Here is a 19065-nt window from a genome sequence, read left to right on the forward strand (position 1 = left end):
TCTCCACCACGTGCCACTGGATATTCTGGTCTTGAATTAATTTACTTAGACTTTTAAGCCTCACGATGAAGATCAAGGCTTTTTTTCTTTACTATTCTAATTGTGATTTCTGTGAGCCACCCACTTAATTTCTGAAACTGTTATGGAAGTTGCAGTCTAAATGTGCTCACATTTCACGTTTGGTGTGTTTAGTTTTTCTGCACTCCTTAGGCTGCCAAAATATACAATACAATAAATTATTTCCAATTTATTTTCAGGTCCTTCCCAATAAGATCAATTAAATCTAGAGAAGTTTCTCATTGTTGTGGTGTTCCAGAAATATCCATAATGAAGGAGAGGAGATTTTGGAAATTCTTATTTTTGTGGCAGTGCTGGTCATACTTCTGTGGCCAAAATATTTCAAGTTTATGAAGGATGTTTGTCATTAATAGACTTCATGTGCCTGAAGTTGCCTTTACCATGCATACTGTTCTCTAGAAAAGACTTGATATTTCTAATGATATTTCAGCTGTCTTTGATGGCTATTTCTGGAATATTGTCACTATATTGTCTTCCCCTTTTTAACGTAACTATATAATGAGCAAAATGAAGGTCATTCATACGGGTTTTGGCAGTGACTGGTCTAGCTTGTGATTATCTTCCTCTTGATTCAGACAATAAATAATGCAGACAGTGGTAGGGCATTACCTACTCTTGCTTTACTCCTTAGCTTCCTCTCCCAGTCCACGGATGTTGATCATCACCTGTGTACAGTCAGGATGACCATAAAGGACTTGGAGCATTCTGATTACTTTTTGCTAGGACTTTCTAATTTTATTTTTTCAAGAAAACTGTTTTTCAGAGGCTCTAAAAGGCCTTTTGGATGGCAGTACTTTCTGCCATAAAAATTATTCATCATCCTACAGTTTATAAAGAGATGTAAAATATATTTTTGGGGTGTTATTTTTCCAGGCTGTGAAACTTAAACCATTTTTGTTTTACTGACTAAAAATGTACAAATTAATAATTCACAGTTGTGTGTCATGTATTTGGGAGAAAAAAAGCATGTAAACAGATAATCAGTAGATGTTGGTATAATGGAGAAAATAGATCTGCATAGTAAGTTGAATTATCAATTTGTTAAGTAAAAGTAAATATTGCTTGAAATACTAAGGTGTTTTCCCCCAAGACATCTATATGTAGTTATCTGTAATGTCCGTCCTCCAGTTTGCTGTGACTTTCATAGTCACAAAATGCATACAATATCTTCAGCAATGTCATACTTCTGCCTTATGTGTGCTGCAGCATTTGACTTTGTTCTGCTTAAGATAATTGTCATCTACAAAGCAGACAGCCTGCAGCTTTCACAATCTGGACATTTTTGGATGTTGGCAGAATACTGTCAGAGTAACTTATTCACAGGGGTTACTTGTCATTATTGCGAATGCTTAATTCATTGTATTTTTAGAGCATCGTGACTGAAAGGCAGTATTTGATATTTTGGAACAGACGTTAAGGTATATTTCTTCTGCACGTGTTTCGCGCAGCTCCTTCTATAGCTGGGTGTACCTGGAAGAAAGGTGAAACTGACTCTTAGCCTGTCTTCACTTCTGTCTCCATCCCCCCCCTGCTGTTTTGTCTTTTAAAAGTTGGTATTAATTTTGGTAGCCAAAAAAGAAGATAATGCTTCCAAACCTTTAACAAGTCAAGCTCAAATGTAAAATGCAGTGCAATGCTACGAAGAACTGAATTTACTAGCAGTTTTCAGTAGAAGTCAATGCTAACATCATTTGAGCATAACATTGAAAGCTTATGGATACCAGTCCTTTAAGAAGCTATTTTTCAATTTCAGAATTAATTCCTACTGTAGATGTGATATGGCCCCATACAATATTTCTGCCTGATGCCTAGCTGATATTGTAGTAGCAGCAGTACAAATGCTTAAAATACACTGACTGTATTTGATAAGGTTATATTAGGCAATTGGAAATAGATTGGCAAACATGGTTCAACAAGCCACCAATGTATGTATAAAGTTATATGGCTCAAAATTTTATTCTCTTTGTCAGTAAATCTTCAAGATGTAACGAAACAACAAAACAAAATTTGATTCACTGTTCTTTTGAATGAAAAGGAAAAAGATATAAAAAAACCTATGTATAATATAGAGAAATGTATTTTTATATATTATACACAGAATATCTTTGCATTCTCATTTTCTAAAATATGAGACATATCAGTTTAAGACAAGTTTTCAGGCTTTTCTCAGCTGAAGTTCTGTTTTTTGTACCTGAAATTTTGTGAACCTCAAATTATACTCAGTTATTCACAGTTGTAATTAAGGCTGCTTAATGCTAAGATATGAACAATTCTAAAATATAAAGACTGATAGGTTCTGTACATATGACTGTTGTGTGTTGTTTAAATTATGGAGTTAAGGGCCAATACCATTTGTGGATAAAATTATATCACTATGAATAAGCCTAATACCTGCATAGTTATTACACTGCCAGAGCAGAAATAACTTTTACTAGTATAAGCACCTCTTGTAGCAATTTCACAGCAGCCAAACAGATGAGGAACCATTTTAATGTACAGGAGATCTGAATGGTGTAACTTAGGCCGAGTATGCTTATGCACAGAACAACTTTATACGGAAACTCAACTGAGATATTAGTATAGCAAATCAGCTATGTGCAAATGGCCACAGAAGGAATTCAATCCAGATTGCCTAAGGAATTTAAGCATCTAATGACACTCATAAATACCGTCTGAGATTTTCAAAGCTCTTTAATAGGTTGGGTACTTACCTCCCATTGACTTTATTTGTTTAGCCACTTAAAAAAACCACAAAAACTACTAGACTGTTCCGAGCAGTGTTAGCTGCTGAACTGCTTATTGAAAATGTTGCTTTATTAACAGCTAGTGATTGTTAATTGTTTTAAAAACTTAAATCTATACAATTACTGATAATTATTGTACTAATGTGGCATTTAAAAAAAATAATTTTCAAAATAAAGTAGTTGTAATGCTGTAAAAGCTGCACCCCATAAAGATTGATGAATATGGTTTAAGGATCATATTGCATTTATGCAATTAAACATGCATTTAATTAATTTAATTATTAAAAAATATGCAATTAAAAAACCTGCAGAAGAGGTCATAAAAGGTGGAGGCCAGTCTCTGAAACTTCAGCTAAGGTTTTCACACTATTGAAGAAAACAAGCCAGTCTGAACATGATACTTTTATCTCTGTCACAGAGGCTTGAAAGTAAAAAGGGTTTATTTCACAAAGCTATTTGGCTCAGTTCAAAGACCCCCACATTTAGGTTTCCTGCAGAACTCTACCACAACTGGAGACTGACAGATGAATCGACTCTTTTCATTTTTGGTTTATTGCCTGCTATAGTAGTCAGTGATATCTGATTATATAAAAACATACCATAATTTTTATTAAAGCCCATAATTTAATGTCAAGATGTTAACCTTTTTCCTATATTATTATTTCCTCCTTTTAGTTTTCTGAGCGTATGATTCTTAACCGCTCCAGCTGAAACCCCCGTGTTTTGACTGCAGTTGCCCAGAATAAAATTGACATTTCTCATAAAGATTACATTCATTTTACCTTTTTGAAAAGCTTCTTGAACTTTAGAACTGCCCTCAGCTTTCTGCAATAAATGATTGGTTTCACCTATTTTTATACTTTTCATTTCTGAGTTTCAAGGCTACAATTAAAAGTCGGTTTGTTTTAGCTCTTCACCAGTGAGGAGCATAATCATAAAAGATGTGGAGTCCGCCTAATATATTTTTTAAATGTGAAAAAAGGCAGGTATTTCCATGCAATAGAGGAAGCCCAGGATATTGAAAGACTGGTGGAATGAATTACTAGCAGAAAAAAATTTAGTTCCTTGAGGTTGCTCTTTCTGTTGTCAAACTTCACTAGAGAGTGTAAATGCTAAATGGAAGGTTTTCTCAGGTGAAAATTTGTGACCTTTTTCAACACACTTTGTTTAAATTTGAGCAAAATAACTTCTGTGGACTATACTCAGCTTTCATTTATACCAGGGAGAATCTAGTCACTACTTTCACGTGAATGAAATGAAAACAAAATGAAGACAAATTAAGACAAAATTGTGTCTTATATTTTGTCTTATATTTTATAAACATCAAACTGTCCATACAGGTTCCTTTCTCGTCAATCTTTTTCTCTGTTATTTACGCTTCCTTTGTATCTTCAGACTACTCCATATTTTCCATTTCCAATTAGCAGAGATTTTCAGTTTTTAACAACTTATACTGCATTAAATTTTGTCAGATGTAAGGAAAGCAGCTTGCTGACCAAAAGGCTCCAACTGTAACAAAAATAAGAACCTGCCAATATTTTATGATACTGGCTACAATTCAGTAGCTACCTATATAGAACAGTCAAATCTGTTACACGATATTTTAAGTTTTTGATCTGATAGATATAATCATGAATGCTGTCAGTACGTTCATGTCATTGGGTAGTGATCATCTACTGTAAGTAATGCAAAAAGATATCTTAAAACTTGTAAAGGATCATATTTAACATTTTTAACCTCCCAAGGCTATGCTGAGAGCAGAAATTAGTGCATGCACTCAGATAAATTGCATTAAACTAAAAGGGATCTTGGATAATAATAATAACATTTAAGTTATAAAATGTACTACTTAAAAGTGTTTAATCCAGTGACTTACTTTTAGCACTGCCAAGAGCAATATTCAGTATATCTACCCTTACTGAATTTCTGTTTAAAGCTGAATAAAAGGCATCTGCAATGCAGCTTTTATAGAGATTATAGGTGTGCGCACGTGCTTGTGTGTGTATATATAAAAAATATGCATGTATATGTGTATCTGTATTGTGTTCTCATTCTAAAGCACAGCAGTTTATATGTGTAAAAAAAAAATTAAACAAGTAGGAGTTATGCACATCAGAACCTAAGAAGATGAGAATATGCCAATTATTTCTAGCAGAAAGTAACAGACCAATGTGAGAGATGTGATTGATAGCTGATACATAGAATCCGTGACATGGAGCTTGCCAAATGTCCCAGCCACACGGTGCAATGGGCACTCTTGGAAATAGAGCATTCACCATACTTACAATAATAGAGGTAACTTTTTAGACCTAAAACAGACAAAGATTTAGTTCTGCAGATGCTGTTGTGTAGCAAAACTTTTAATGGTTCTCTTTGTATGAGTCAAAATATATATTTAAGGGTGGTAAAACTTTAACTGACATTTCTTTTACAGCTGAGAAGTCCGGTAAGAATACACCTCTGTATGCAAACCAAATATATATAGGGAGAGACTCTATCCTTTCCTGGTGTGTAGGACAGTTATTAGAATTGGACGGCTGTAACTTGACTCCCATATTGTTAAGACCCTTCTATGTTCTATGGCAAAGTGAGGTAGCCTTAGCAATGGCCCTCGCTGCTAAAATAAAGTAAAATAATTATTTTTGATAAAATATCAGAAAAACTCTCTGTGAAATAAGCTTCCCACTCAGTGAAGTGCATAATTACAGGTTTTTTAGCCTGGGATTCCTTCTGTCATCCCCTTGGCATCCTAGGGCAGATTGGAGTACTAGATAAACTGTGCTATGGTATGATTATTTTCTTTTCCAAAGCTAGAGAGAACCTTAAGGGCTAGTACACACATCAAAACTGATACTAAATGTTCTGGTATATGCACTATGGAAGGCTCTCTGTGACCACGGTGCATGTGGAATATAGAAATGTTCTGAAGTCAATTTAAGACCTTTCTTTAGAGGGATAGAATAAATCACAAATTAGATTGATGACAAATATGTTTTTTCTCTCAAGAAAAACATACTTTTCTATTCTACTCATGATTTTATTCAAGATTTTATATCAGGTTGTCATTGAAAAATAGAAAGATGGATGTCTAAGCAATTTAAAAGACTTCAGGTGGGTCGGTGGGACTTCAGGACTGATCTTCAAACATCTGGCAGTAGCAACGAAAGAGATAGCATGGCTACAAGGAATTTAACAGCCTTTTTTGTAGTAAGACATGTAAAGCAAAAGAACAAAGACTCCGTTTTCAGACTTTTGCTTTTGTCTCACCAGCATGGATGAACTTTGACAAGTATAAAGAGCACAGGGTTAAGTCAAGGAAGTATACAATGAGCAGGAGCAGAGCCAGTTGGAACCTGAAATAGGGTTGCCTCTCAAGTTTGAGCCAAAACTATCTGAAATCAGTGGGAGTGTGTTTGTTGAGTTCTGTATTTCATGAATTAAATACTGATTCAAGAGTGGTTATTACTGAAGAAGCATCTAAAAGGGAAGAATGAAATACAAGAAACTAGTAAAGGGTATATATATTTCATTGTGTATACATATTCCTTCCTAATTTTCACCCGTGTAATACTACTAAATGTAAACTAGTGCAGGATGTGCTTTTCTAGTTACGTTTCCTGAGAATCAGAGCCCTGTTTAGGTCAGTTCCTAGACAGTATAACTTTTGCAGCATGTGGCCTTCTAACCTGCCTGGATCATAGCTGACACTTAATAAATGAGTATCTGAATATCTTTTTGTGAGCCGCTTCTTGGAAGAAATTTCACCATGACTATTAACTGTGCATATTATCCAAAGATACAGTTCTGGAAATAGATGTTGATCATTTGAGAAAAGTGTTTTTTTAAACTGTTTACAATGCTAAGGCAATTTCAGTGGCTGAATTGCATCTAATGTTACCATGCATTGGCTTCAATATATTTCATTTTAATTTCTTATCACCAGTTCTCAGTCATTTTCAATGGAAAAAATATTTTCTTAGATTACATATTTAAAGCTTTGCAAAGAACTGCAGCGAATATCTGCAACATAAATAAATTAATGGTCATAAGTTTTATAATTAGATTAACTTTTTTTCCCTCTTTGTGTTCTTGTTCAGGCATGCTGAACCTGCTTTAGGACATTAAATTTCATAGATTGGCTCATGCTGTGTTACTTCAACTTTCATTTTAATTTTATCATGTATTTGAGACAGGATTAAAAAAAAGTGAGTGGAAATCAACTATATAGCATATCGGTTGCTTGCTTTGCAATTTATCTCTACCTCTTCAAAGAATTATGAGAATGCATACATAAAATCTTTGTACTGTTTTCCAGCTCAAAAATTCTTCTCAGCAATTAAATTGTCTTTGCTGGTTTCTGCAAGATATTATTTACTGTTCTTCTACTATTTTAATGTATTTATGCGCAAAATCTCCAGAGGATCAGGATTTTTGGCTTTAAGCAAGGTAGATGTTCATAGCAGGATAGCAATGGACAGGGGACATATCAACAAATGATTTGGACAGCACAGATAGCTTGTCTGCTTATTAGTCATTCTCTGACAAGCCAGAGGTCAAAATGAAAACTTGATATTGGAACCCATTAGTGTGGCTGGCTAGCACATAAATTTATTACTTGTAAGAATGACAGTTGTAGAAAATTATATGTTTTTACCTTTCTTTTGCTTGATTAGTTAGCCAGTATGCCATGCCTTATTTCCTTTGCAAATGTATAATTTGATTCAGTTATCATCTGATACATTTGTGTGTCATTTACAAACATGCAGAGGAAGCTGAACATAGCAGGAAAAAATTCAGGCCTTTGCACTGAATCATCAGTCCCAGAAGCATCTCTTTTTTTTCCTTCTTGTTTTTGTTTGCTGGTGTCATGCTAGATACTTGTCTCATTTTCTCCTTTCCTTCTCCTGTATTTCTAGTTGCCTCATAAAGTTACTAATACACCTGGCGCCGTTAATATCTTGGCTTCTACACTTGCAGACAATCCTGAAAGAAGTCCTTGACCACTGCTCTAAGCTTCGAACCAGCTTTCAGCCTCATATGGTAGCTTTTTGTTCTTGTAGTTATTGTTAGAGGAATATATGAATGGGAATTTGCATTTTTCCTGCCCTACGCTTGAATGAAAGATTATAGTGCAACCACTGCATTTACGTAGATCCGTGACTGAGTTATAGAAGAAATACAAACATGGAAGGAAACCTAAGGATAAAAATCTAATTGTATAGAAACATTCTTGGAACAAAATTGCAATGTAGTTTTGCTTCAAAATGACTATTTTGGATGTTTGTTTTCCATTTAATTTATACCATAACACATGGTATAAAGAATGAAGGATAGAATCCACCAATTTTGAAGTAATGACAGATTTTAAACTGGATCATGACATGGCTTTCTTTATTAACCAGCTTTGAAACTTTGAGTTGCAATGCAAAAATTATTCCAAATTTTGTGTTCTCAGAACTTTTGTCTTTTCCACAATTCCATCAATATCTTTCTCTTTTCAGAAGAGCATCCTGAGAAGATTTGCTCTTGCTCTTTTATCTCTTTCTTTCAGTGTCCAAACTTCAATCTTGTTCATAACTTAGAATCAGTAATTGCCAAAGAGAGATCTTTTGAAATACATTTTAAAAATCTAAATAGAGAGAAGGCTAATGCATTTACCTTTACAATAATATTTATAAGAATTCTTGCCTTTCCCTATGAACTCCCTTACCTGATCCTACAGACATCTGTCTTTGGATTAACAGGTCCCATGTATTCTTCATACAAAGATGTTATGTGCATCTTCCTTCATGCTAAGACTTTAGGTATATCTGCCAGGACTTTACCCAGGATCAATTATAAAACCTACTTTCCCCTTTTTTCTTGAAGTATTTTTTTAGCTCATAAAAATAGAGCAAACTTCCCCACTTTTATATCTCATATTTACCTGGAATTTATCAATAACTTAAATTCAGATCAAGTCTTGGTAATTAAGCTGGAAATATGCTCTCTGAAGCTTATATTCTTGGGAGGAGTGGAAGTTGTTTCATGTGTGACAAGTTCTGTTGGCTGAGTACCATTTAACCCTTTGTTAGCTCTGACTAGTAGAGGTAACTTCTTATTCTCCTTACTCTGAGAAAACCACAACATTTAAAAGCCTTGTTATTTCCAGCACTCATCACTTGCATCTTGGTACATTTTAAATGTCTCAAGGTGGGGGGGGGGGGGGGGTTGGTTTTGTTTTTCATTGTTTGTTTTTTTCTTTGTTTGTATAATCTCTTTCTGACTGGAACAGTATATTCATCCTCTGATACCCATGAGTTCTTATGCTGGACAGAACAAGAATGAAATGTCCTGTCTTGTCCTGCCCTGTCTTTGAGAATTCTGTATGTCATTTTCTGCTTACTGCTTTAATTCAGCTATTTAAGGAGTAGCTACTAATAATTAGTATTAGCTTATTTACTCCTCTATCCTAATCCATCCAGTATATATTAAAAATAAACTGTGTGCTGGGAGACCCCAGTAGTTCCCCAATGAGTATAGGACTGGGCAGGGAGGGTGACAGAACCTTGCCATTTTTTTAATAGTATTTAACTGCTGTGCACACTATGAATAAAACTGAATGAGAATTACAGCTGAGTAATCTTGTATCTTATGCAGGCTTTCAACGAAGTGTTTCTCCTGATCTGGGATTCAGAGCCTGCACCTGTTTCTGAAGGTAAGAGGACACATCCTGTCTTTCAAAAGTGAAGGAAGCAGTGTCTCTATTTTATACAGCATACCTGTGATGTATGGAAATACCTATTGAAAATCAGTATTTTAGAGGTGGGATGTTGAGTCACAGAGAAATTAAATGACTTGTACAAAGTCACATAGCTGAAACAAGGAATTACACCTGGATTTTTGAAAACTCAAGTTAGGACATTTTTCTGTGATCTTTCTTTTATTTTTTCTGACTAAAAAAAATTCTGATATTGTAAATGAGGAAGAATAGTAAAAAAAAAACATTCGTTTTTGGACTTATTTTCTGTGTTTATTAAAATGTCCTAAGACAGGCTTAGATATTCATTAAAATGTATATTTGTATTTGTGTTTAAGTAGGACAAAGTCCAGTTGGTTTTTTTTCCCCTTGAAGTTTGACTTGGAGCTGTTTCTAATTTACAAATGCATTAATATTTAAGCCATTTAAAAACTAATGTTCTTTATACATGTTAGATGCTAATCATTCTGTTATATTGTGTACATATATATTTACATTGGAAAATCCTATGAAGCTGAATTAAAGGTAAATGTAAACACTGGGGTTAACTTTTACAGGTTTTCAAGCACATTTCAAAAGGGAAGAGTAAAATTGGTCATTGTGAGTACATAGCGATGAAAATTGACTAGGCACAATAAAGGATAATTTCTTTGGTTTCCAGAGCATAATGGAGTATGAATCATATTTAAAATTAATGGCTGAGAAGGTAGATCATGATTTGACTGTCATCGGTAGCTATTTTACTCCTTCCTAGAGCAGCAACAAGCCTTTTCTAAGAGATGAGTTCTGGTAAACAAGTCCTTCTAAGCTATCTGAAAGCTCCTGATTTGTAACTGAATGCTAGGAAATGTTTTATTTTGCTTTTTTTCAGTGTCTGGGGTAGGGGGAGTGGACGGGGAACATAACCCTGCTGTCCAACAAGTAACAAGTAGTTACTTCTTTGCAAGCATTTCTTTAAATGCAAATTTTATTGGGTAATGTTGGCAGTGTGTGTCCTTATCTTCAGATGGCATGTAGTCCTCCTCTATCCTTTTCTACTTCTATAATAAATTTGGAATCATTTCAGTGACTTCTTAAATTTTCACTTCGGGACAACGCTGTCTCCTTGACCCTTCATCTGAAGGTAAGACCTGCCATTTCAACTCGCAGCACCACACCAACGTTGTTGGCTATAGCACTCCTGAAGACAGCTGTCATGTATCCACCCCTTGACAAAGTGTTCATCCGTGCCTGTGTGTCAGGCTTCTGAGGGATTCATGCACAGAGGCATGCTGCCTCACATGCAAGAGCTGCTCTCCAGCCAGACACCTCGCTCCATGGTTTGCAAGGGCCTTCTAGCAATTACCCAAATCTGACATATGTGCAATACATGCACTCTAAAGCCTATGACCTCTATGCAGGGACACCACCCAACTTGAGTGAGCAGTAAAAGAGGAAGTACAGATGGGCTATAACCTGAATTTACAGCTACAGCTGGAACTCCTGGTTGCTGACATTGCGTTCACCAGGATCTGTCTCAGCCTGTACCTGGAAGCTCATTCATAAAACATCTGCATAAAGCAGGACCTTCTTTCTTTCCAAAACTCCAGAGGAAAAGAGTTCTGGTATCTCATGTGGCATGTCTGTAATCCTATGGTTTCCTAACCCCAGAGCAGATTCCTGCACTACCCTGAAGCAATGGAGCTTCAGTATGGTGTGTGCTTTATCCTTAGAAACAGGGGGGGAAATATCTATATGTATATCTCTATCTCTATCCATCTACCTACCTATATTGCTAAATAGAACAAAAGACTTTTTTTATTCACACTGATAAAGAATAAGTGCTTATGGCCAGATCCAAAAGAACAGTACCCCCATGGTTTCCAGAAATTATTGAATGGAATAATTCTTGCTAACATCTGATCTGTCTGTGCAATACTTTGAAATCGGATATCTAGTAGGCAGCTGAGTCTTCAGATGAACATCCACAAAAGATGAGCAAAACTTGTCTCCAAGGATGGGTATCCTAAGGAACACATAAACAGGAGTAACAAAGAGGGACATATAAACAGTCACCTGGTAGCACATGCCTGGCTCTGGTAGTGCCATTCTGCTGGGACTGTTATATCAAGGCACCAGCTGGCCCAAACCATACCATGTTTGATGAATAAGGACTACACTGAGAAAGATCCATTACCATGAGATCAAATGGCAGAACCGTTCCCCACCTTTCTCCTCACCTGAACAGGTTCCATGGAAAGCAGCCAGTGGAAGGCAAAGTCCATGGGTCATGAGAGGTATTTTTCATCTTCAAAAACACCACTCTATTAAACTTTTCTTAGTCTGTTTATTCTTTTATAGGGGGAATGGGTTACTTATGACTTGAGCGCTACTTGTTCAAAAATAGTGCATCTGGCCAGGCTGGCTTCTGCTGGTTAGTGGGAGAGAAAAGGAAGAGTTAAATAGCAAGTAGGAGGATAGAGTCATATGTGGCCTGTGGGGAAAAAAAACAAAAAACAAAAAACTGTCTTTTCCCTGGACATCTTGCTTGGAAAATGTAGGGACCTTAGGATGTCACACGTGACAGTACTCTTTTAGACACTGGCAAATTAGCATGGGGGGGGGGCATGCTAGTTTTTCTATTTAAGTGGACCTTTGGGTGTTCCATTATTGTGTATATGTGACAGGCAATAAGTAAAGACAACTGAGCAACAATGAGCCTTTTTATCAAAAGCATCAAGAAGATGCCTTTTTCTGAATCAAAGAAATTGAGTAAGAATGAAAGGGGAAAAATCTGTTTTTCTGCTCCAATGTATATGCAAAATAATTCATGCTTTTTGATTTTCAGCATCAGTGGTAGTCCTGTATTGAAGGTTGAAGTCTGTTTTTGGAGATCAGACTCTCATTAAAAAATGAAGTGTGCCTTTCGTTTTAAAGGACTATAGGTAAGACCTTTCCTGACATTCAAACTTTGTGTTTACTAGAACTGTTACGTACTTTCAGTTCACAGGCTGTCCTTAAGCTGTTCAAGTTATTACAGTGGTGTATTACCTTTCATTCTTCCCACCAAATGTCTCATGCCTCATTTGCTGTGCAGTGTGGTATTTTGTGAGATTGTTCTCATTTTTCAGTAACTTATATCACAGAGTATCTACGATTTAGCCCTAATTCTATTTCACTATCAGAGTCCTCTCTTCTGTTTCCTTTGGAATTGTCTGTGGAAGGGAGTACTGATAGTGAAGTATTGCCAGTTAGGATTTCAGTTTAAAGGGCCTGCAAAATTATACTATTTCAAATTGGTGCAAAGGCAGGATTACAGACTGAAAGGCCTAAGCAGGTATTGGAATGGCTCATCTCGTACAAATGGAGATAGACCAGAAGGGACACTTTCATGTATAGTAGCCAAAATAATCCCCTGACTTCTGGTTTTAGGGCATCATTTCTCATACTGCACTGCCCTATTTATAGTCTTGTAGTATCAGAAAAACACTTTCTACTGTATTTAGGTTCTTCTACTCTTTGGTAATATATAGAAGCATATAGAAGCTGTTCTGCTAAAGGTAGCTCAAATTTTGTTGAGAAATGCTTCCCTTCATGTCATTATGGTATATTGTTTGGCAGGAGCTGAAATGGGTGCAGTGAAAGTTAAGGACTCTAATGATCTGTAGCCTGGCAACTATAACAGTGGTTTGGGATTTGGAAGACACGTACATGCTCAAGTTCTTGCTCTGACTAAAAATATTCCAGGATATAAAAAACAGGCTAAAGCAAAATCTTCTTTCTTTCTGCATCCTACTCCCATACATCCCAGGACATGGGACCCTGACCACTGTGTGGCAAGATTATGTCCTTTAATGAATTTTTGTTCCTAGAACAAAAAAGAAAAGACCCCCACAGCCCCCTCACCCCAAAATGATTATATAAATTACTTCTTATAAAGACGCTTGATAAGTTTAGTTTTAATTTCAGTATGATGAAAAACTAAATGTCAAATTTTGCAATTTCAAAAATGTGATTGCCATCTTTTATCAGTTATAATGAGTTGTTATCCTTTCACCCTACCTGATGGGCTTGTGAACTATGTAGAATAACTCCCTGCTCCTGTTGCCTCTTCAGCTATCAAAGCATAAGGACTACAGCAAAATACTTCTCTTTTTCCTATGTGAAAGACTGAAAGAGCTGGTAATAGTGGGAAACTCATGGGGACATGAATAAATGGAAAGAATCTTCTGGTATGGGGAGACAACTGAAGAATGTTATAATCTAAGTAGTCTAAACTGCTACTTCTAAAAATAGCTGTCTCTAGGTATTTCTTTATTGCACTTCTCATTTTGTATAAGATAAAGCTGGTACAGTATTGTGCTATACGAGAGTGGCTCTGATGGTTTGAAAAGCAACCCCAGTGAAATATAGGACAGTCAGTTGTAATTCTCATGGAAATATATTAGAAAAACATTGCATAGAAGCAATAATTTGAGATCCCAAACACGTTTTTTCCCCATTAAAATATTTTAAAATGCAGAAAGCATTTCTGCGAAGCATGAAGGATGGCCAGGGTTAGCTAATGAGGCTGATAGGTACAATTGCTGCATGCTTGATCTCTCTTGGATCCTAATGCTCATTTGGACTTGTCTTGTTATTGTGTGGGTGTTAAGTCTGTCCAAGCTCATAATCAATAGATATATGGTCATTCAGAGTGCTTATGTCTCCATCTTAGAATGGAACAAAGTGATCAGGATGTAGTTTGCTGGATTCATACAGAAAATTTCTCATTGAAAATCTCAGCAAACTAATTGCTGGCATTAACATGGGAGTCATATGAGCTGGGATAATGATACGGATAATGAAACTCCTGCCTCTGGCCATCACTTACCACCTAAGGGGTCAGCAAAGAATTATTCAACCCTGAGCAGCATTTTGTAATTGGTTATTTGTATCTGGGAAGATTTTGGATCTATATGGTAGCTCCAGATAGCATTCATTGACTGTAAGTCTGATGCACTGCCTAAGTGTATCAGAAGAAAGAAAGGCAGGGACTCTCAGTCAAAGAGTACTGGAAAAACATAGAGTCAAAAGGACATCATTTTCAGGTTTAAACAACTAGATCTTTGAGATTTAAAGAAAATAGCCTGAACTGACAGCTTAGCAGTAGCCTAATAGATTTATAAAACCCGTATATCTGCCAAATGATGATGACATGATATTATGTGAACATATTGAACAAAGCAGGGAAGTGCTTTGCTAGATGTTCTTTTCTTTTTGTGGCATGACTCCTCAATCTCACAAAAAGTCTGGAATTTCCCACCTTTAATTCTGCACTGGGTATCATGGCAAATCAGATTAACAGAATTCCCTCTAACGACAGGATACCAAGCCATTCAAGAGCTCTTAAGAACCCAAAGATTAACTGTAGGATATTTTTCAGTTATTTACTAAAAGATGAATGGAACACAAAACAGCTACAATTCATTCAATCTGTCTTCAGGTGCCTAACTGAGAACAGAAGTTAGGAGTTCAGTTATCTGATCTGTGCCATATGCAATGAGAGAGGCACCATGAGGAAACAGCGCGTACCTTTTATGCCTCCAGAAAGCAATTCATCCTGCATCCCTTTTTCCATTAGCTGTAGAAAAAGCCCAGGGAGAGCTTGCTTTTAATTTGAGCTGTTTTTGCATATGCTGACTTAGGCATTCGTATTCTGAGTTTATGGTCTCAGTCATGCAGGCATAGGTGACAGTATCACTAGGTAAAAATGATCCCCTAAGAATGATGCTCCAGCCTCAGCTGCGGACTGTGGCTTACCACTTGGTGAGACCCAAATTTGTCTTCCAGAAAAGAAGAGCTCCGATGTAGCTGATAGTCCCTAAGTTTACAGGGCGTGCCCTTACCTGCCATTTCACCTGCCTACAACAGGACTAATTCTTGCTCAACTCCCAAAGGAATACTTCTGTATTGAGTCCCCTGTATAAGGTGGAAAGAAGATCCTGATTGCCAAGAGGTGATTAGGAAGAGTTTCCTAAAGTGCCTCTTGGATTCATTGTTCAAACAAGACAGAAGAACTTAGTGGGACTGGTCCCTCTAAGAGCCCCAAGAGTTACCAGATCGGCACTAGAGCATTGCAGGAGTCCAGAGTAGATGCTCAACCACATGAAAATTACTCAAAACAAATCCAAGTTTTGAGGTCACTTAGCTTTTCCTTGCATATTCTTTAGGTACTGGTTCTCCTTCTGGGTTTGCTTCTGTTTGGAGCAACTACGTAGGTAGCTTCAGTTAAAATCAGATCAGGATCCGGACAACATTCACTCTGGTAAAACACTTCGGATGCTCAGCACACAAGCACAAGATTAGATCCTTCTCAGCATGTTGGTGGCCACATTCTTTTATAAAAATATTAAAAGGCTATGATAATTTTCCAGGACACAAGAGAATGAAGAGATTTAAATCCACATTTTTCATCTTCCAGGGATTCATAATGAATGGACATATCACTTTAGGTACAGAAGCTGTAAAACAAATCAGGTTTAAGCTATTTTGAGCGTTTGTCTTATCTGGTTTTAGCAAAATAAATAAATAAATAAATAATAGTAGTAAAGGACTGTAAGTAGAAATCAGTCGTTAAAAAAATTTCAATTTCAATTTGATCTTTCAAATGATTTTTTAGCTCCAAATTCACACTCTACTGTGAAAATGCATATTAGAATTTTTAATTAAAATAGTGAAAAGTAAATAGTAATAGTGAGAAGTAGCAATTCTTTTTTTTCCCCAGAACTGAAAATTCCTTTTTTCCCAAAAAAAATCTTGAACTAGAGATTTCCAGTCAATTTTTAGCATAATGATTCAGAAATAATTCACTTATTCTGTTTTCAACCAGCTAGCCATGTATTACTGATCTGAAAGGGTTGACTCAAACTCTACAGATTCATTTTATTAGGAAAGTGAACAATGTCAATTTTAAATTTTTAAATTTAGCCTAAGAGTTTGGTTTTATAACACTAATATTTTACAGAGACAAAGTCAGAATGAAATAATTCTATAACATTTTAAAATTTAAAATGTAATATTGTTTCAAAATGCATTATCTGACAGTAAAGTTCCAAGGGAAAAATTGCAGCTCCAGTATAACACAGCAGAGGGATGTTTCAGTCATTCCTGCTTCTTATGCCAGAAGACAAATGTATTGCATCTGAAGTTCTACATGAGCTACTCAAATGGTGGATCTGGTGGAGCCTGCTCACTACTTTCTGCTGGGCGGATTTTGGGCCAAGGACACAGTCTGGCCATGTGCGTCAAAGAATTTGCCGTTAGCTGGAACTGATGCTCATGGGGCCTGGAACACAACCTCTGTGGATAGGTGATGTGGCAAAAAAAAAAAAAAAAAAAAAAAAATTGTTGCAGGTCTGTCCTACTGTCTGCGCTCTGTCAGATCTCATGAGAATTTTGGATTCAATTTGCTGCCTAAATTTTTGCTGGTAACTTGAGGGTAGAGCTACAGTATCAGGCAGTTTTACAATTGTGACTGCTGCACTGGAAATTTTAAGAGGATTTTTTTTTTCCTTGTACTTTTGACCTGTGAGACAGGAAACTCCCTGTTCTGAGAATTAAAGCAGCAATGCAGTTTAGGTTTCAATTGAGAGAAATGGAGAATTGTTGATAAGACAATTGCTGGGCTGAGTATTTGTTTAAAAGAGAAAACAACTCATGAGTAACATAGGCAGCTAAATTGCACCATCTGGAGCAAGAGGCAGATGTAAGCATCTTTATCTAAGAACTAGTTTATAAATAATAACAAAAGATCTGTGGAATTAATCAGCTCCTTTTCTGTAGGTAGCAGCGTTCAGGGGAAATAGCTGTGTTAGTTCACAGTATATCTGCACACCACATGAAGCTTTGTGTAGACATCTGGAATAGATATTTCTTAATCATTTTATATTATAAAACCAGAATAACTGCTAATGATTAATATGTAATATTGCTTAAGAACTTCAGATTACTCAACAGCCAGGACAAAGAATGGGCAGATGTTCTAGACTGGCTCTAAGAAAGACTGAGAATTTTAAGCAATGTAGGAAAGTGACCTTTCATTGTGTCAGGAACTGACTGTTTTATCAAATACGCAAGCACAACACATCACACAAATTAGACTGATCCATCGATTATGTTTAGACAATTTTGTTTTCCATCTGGTCATCCGGCCCTTTTACCTTAAGTTGGGCATTCAGAAACAGAATTCAGGTACCTAAAATTGTCAGTCATCTTTCAAATTTTATACAGAAAGTGGTATTTTCATGATTTTCATTTAAAATACAGTTGTGTTCTTTTCACGATGCTACTTTGTTGTCAATGATTAATGAAATGTTAAATTTTTGTTACTGAAAATGATAGGGTTTGATTCACAAAATGACTGCTACATCCAATATATGATGACTTCATACCATGTTTATATATGGAAGGAAAGGAATTTGTGAAAAATAATTTTGTAGATGAGCTCCAATAACTTTCTTAGGTCATCTAAATTCTTTAAAACCGAATATATATGTAAAAAGATAAAATAAACCCATAATCTCTGTACCTGCAGATAGGGACAGACTAAGATCTACAGCCTCTTAGGAGAAAAATAAATGAATAAAAAAACTGGTTCATTAAAACTTTAACATTAAATTCTGGGCTTTTAAAAAGGTTCATCTTATTCAGTGCAATTTATTTCCAGATGGAAGGAATGTGTAAGAAACATGATACTTACATTGGTCTCACTAATATTTTTCTTTTTTCTGCAAGGCAACCATTTGGAGGTATTAGCTCATTTATAGAGCTTTGATAGGGGAAGAGCCAGTTGCTGAAAAGAGAGCGTTAAGAACCTGCCACCAAAGAAAAGTATAAAGGTTAACATTTTGAATACATGACTATAGTCTCATGTGAAGAACTGTGATATAGTTCAAAAGATATTTTATGGTCTATATAACTAAAATGTGCATACATACATATACATGTCTAACCTAACAAAACTACTAGTTTAATCTTGTGATGTGAACTAGCTTAGCCAGAAAAATTATTTGTGCTCTTCAATGGATCCTTGTCTTTAATGAACAGCTAGTCAGCATCAGGAAGACAGGTTTATCATAGAGTCTAAAAATTAGACTCTGGTAATTCTGCTTGGGGAAATTTAATTTAGATTTAATTAGAGATGGACTGGAGTCCAGATACATGTCTTCAATAAGCATTTACTAATACTAAAGGGGTAAAAATTACCTTTGTCTTATTGGACCTTTCAACTGATAGTGACCTATGAAAGTTTTCTTTCCAGGTGGTAACTCTCTAAATGGTGCTTATGGCAGAATTAGTACCTCTACGAACAGGGTCACAGACATTCACGTATTCAGTATTTATGAGAAATACAGGCTGACAACATATCAATGCCAGGAGTGTGACATTACTTGTAAATACCTTGTGGTTTGGTTTGTTTCTCACAGGTGGGAAATGAAATTGCTGGTGAGTATCATTCTTTCTGCTCACAGCCCTCATGCAAAT

The 19065-nt window shown here is 35.9% G+C and overlaps 2 long non-coding RNA genes across 2 annotated transcripts in view; both read left to right on the forward strand.

Annotated features, from left to right (window-relative positions):
* Positions 1-7426, forward strand: part of LOC112987907 (uncharacterized) — a 31038-nt gene extending 23612 nt beyond the window's left edge. The window contains exon 5 of the long non-coding RNA XR_010392265.1: positions 6920-7426. This is a non-coding gene — a long non-coding RNA (uncharacterized LOC112987907). The remainder of the gene's footprint in view (positions 1-6919) is intronic.
* A 241-nt stretch (positions 7427-7667) lies between these two features.
* LOC112987908 (uncharacterized) lies at positions 7668-11234 on the forward strand. Its single transcript, XR_003260414.2, has 3 exons — positions 7668-7862; positions 9462-9519; positions 10628-11234. It is a non-coding gene; the product is annotated as an uncharacterized LOC112987908 (long non-coding RNA).
* The last annotated feature ends 7831 nt before the right edge of the window (positions 11235-19065 follow it).

The sequence above is a fragment of the Dromaius novaehollandiae genome, chromosome 1, assembly GCF_036370855.1.
Source record: "Dromaius novaehollandiae isolate bDroNov1 chromosome 1, bDroNov1.hap1, whole genome shotgun sequence".
Classification (NCBI taxonomy): domain Eukaryota; kingdom Metazoa; phylum Chordata; class Aves; order Casuariiformes; family Dromaiidae; genus Dromaius; species Dromaius novaehollandiae.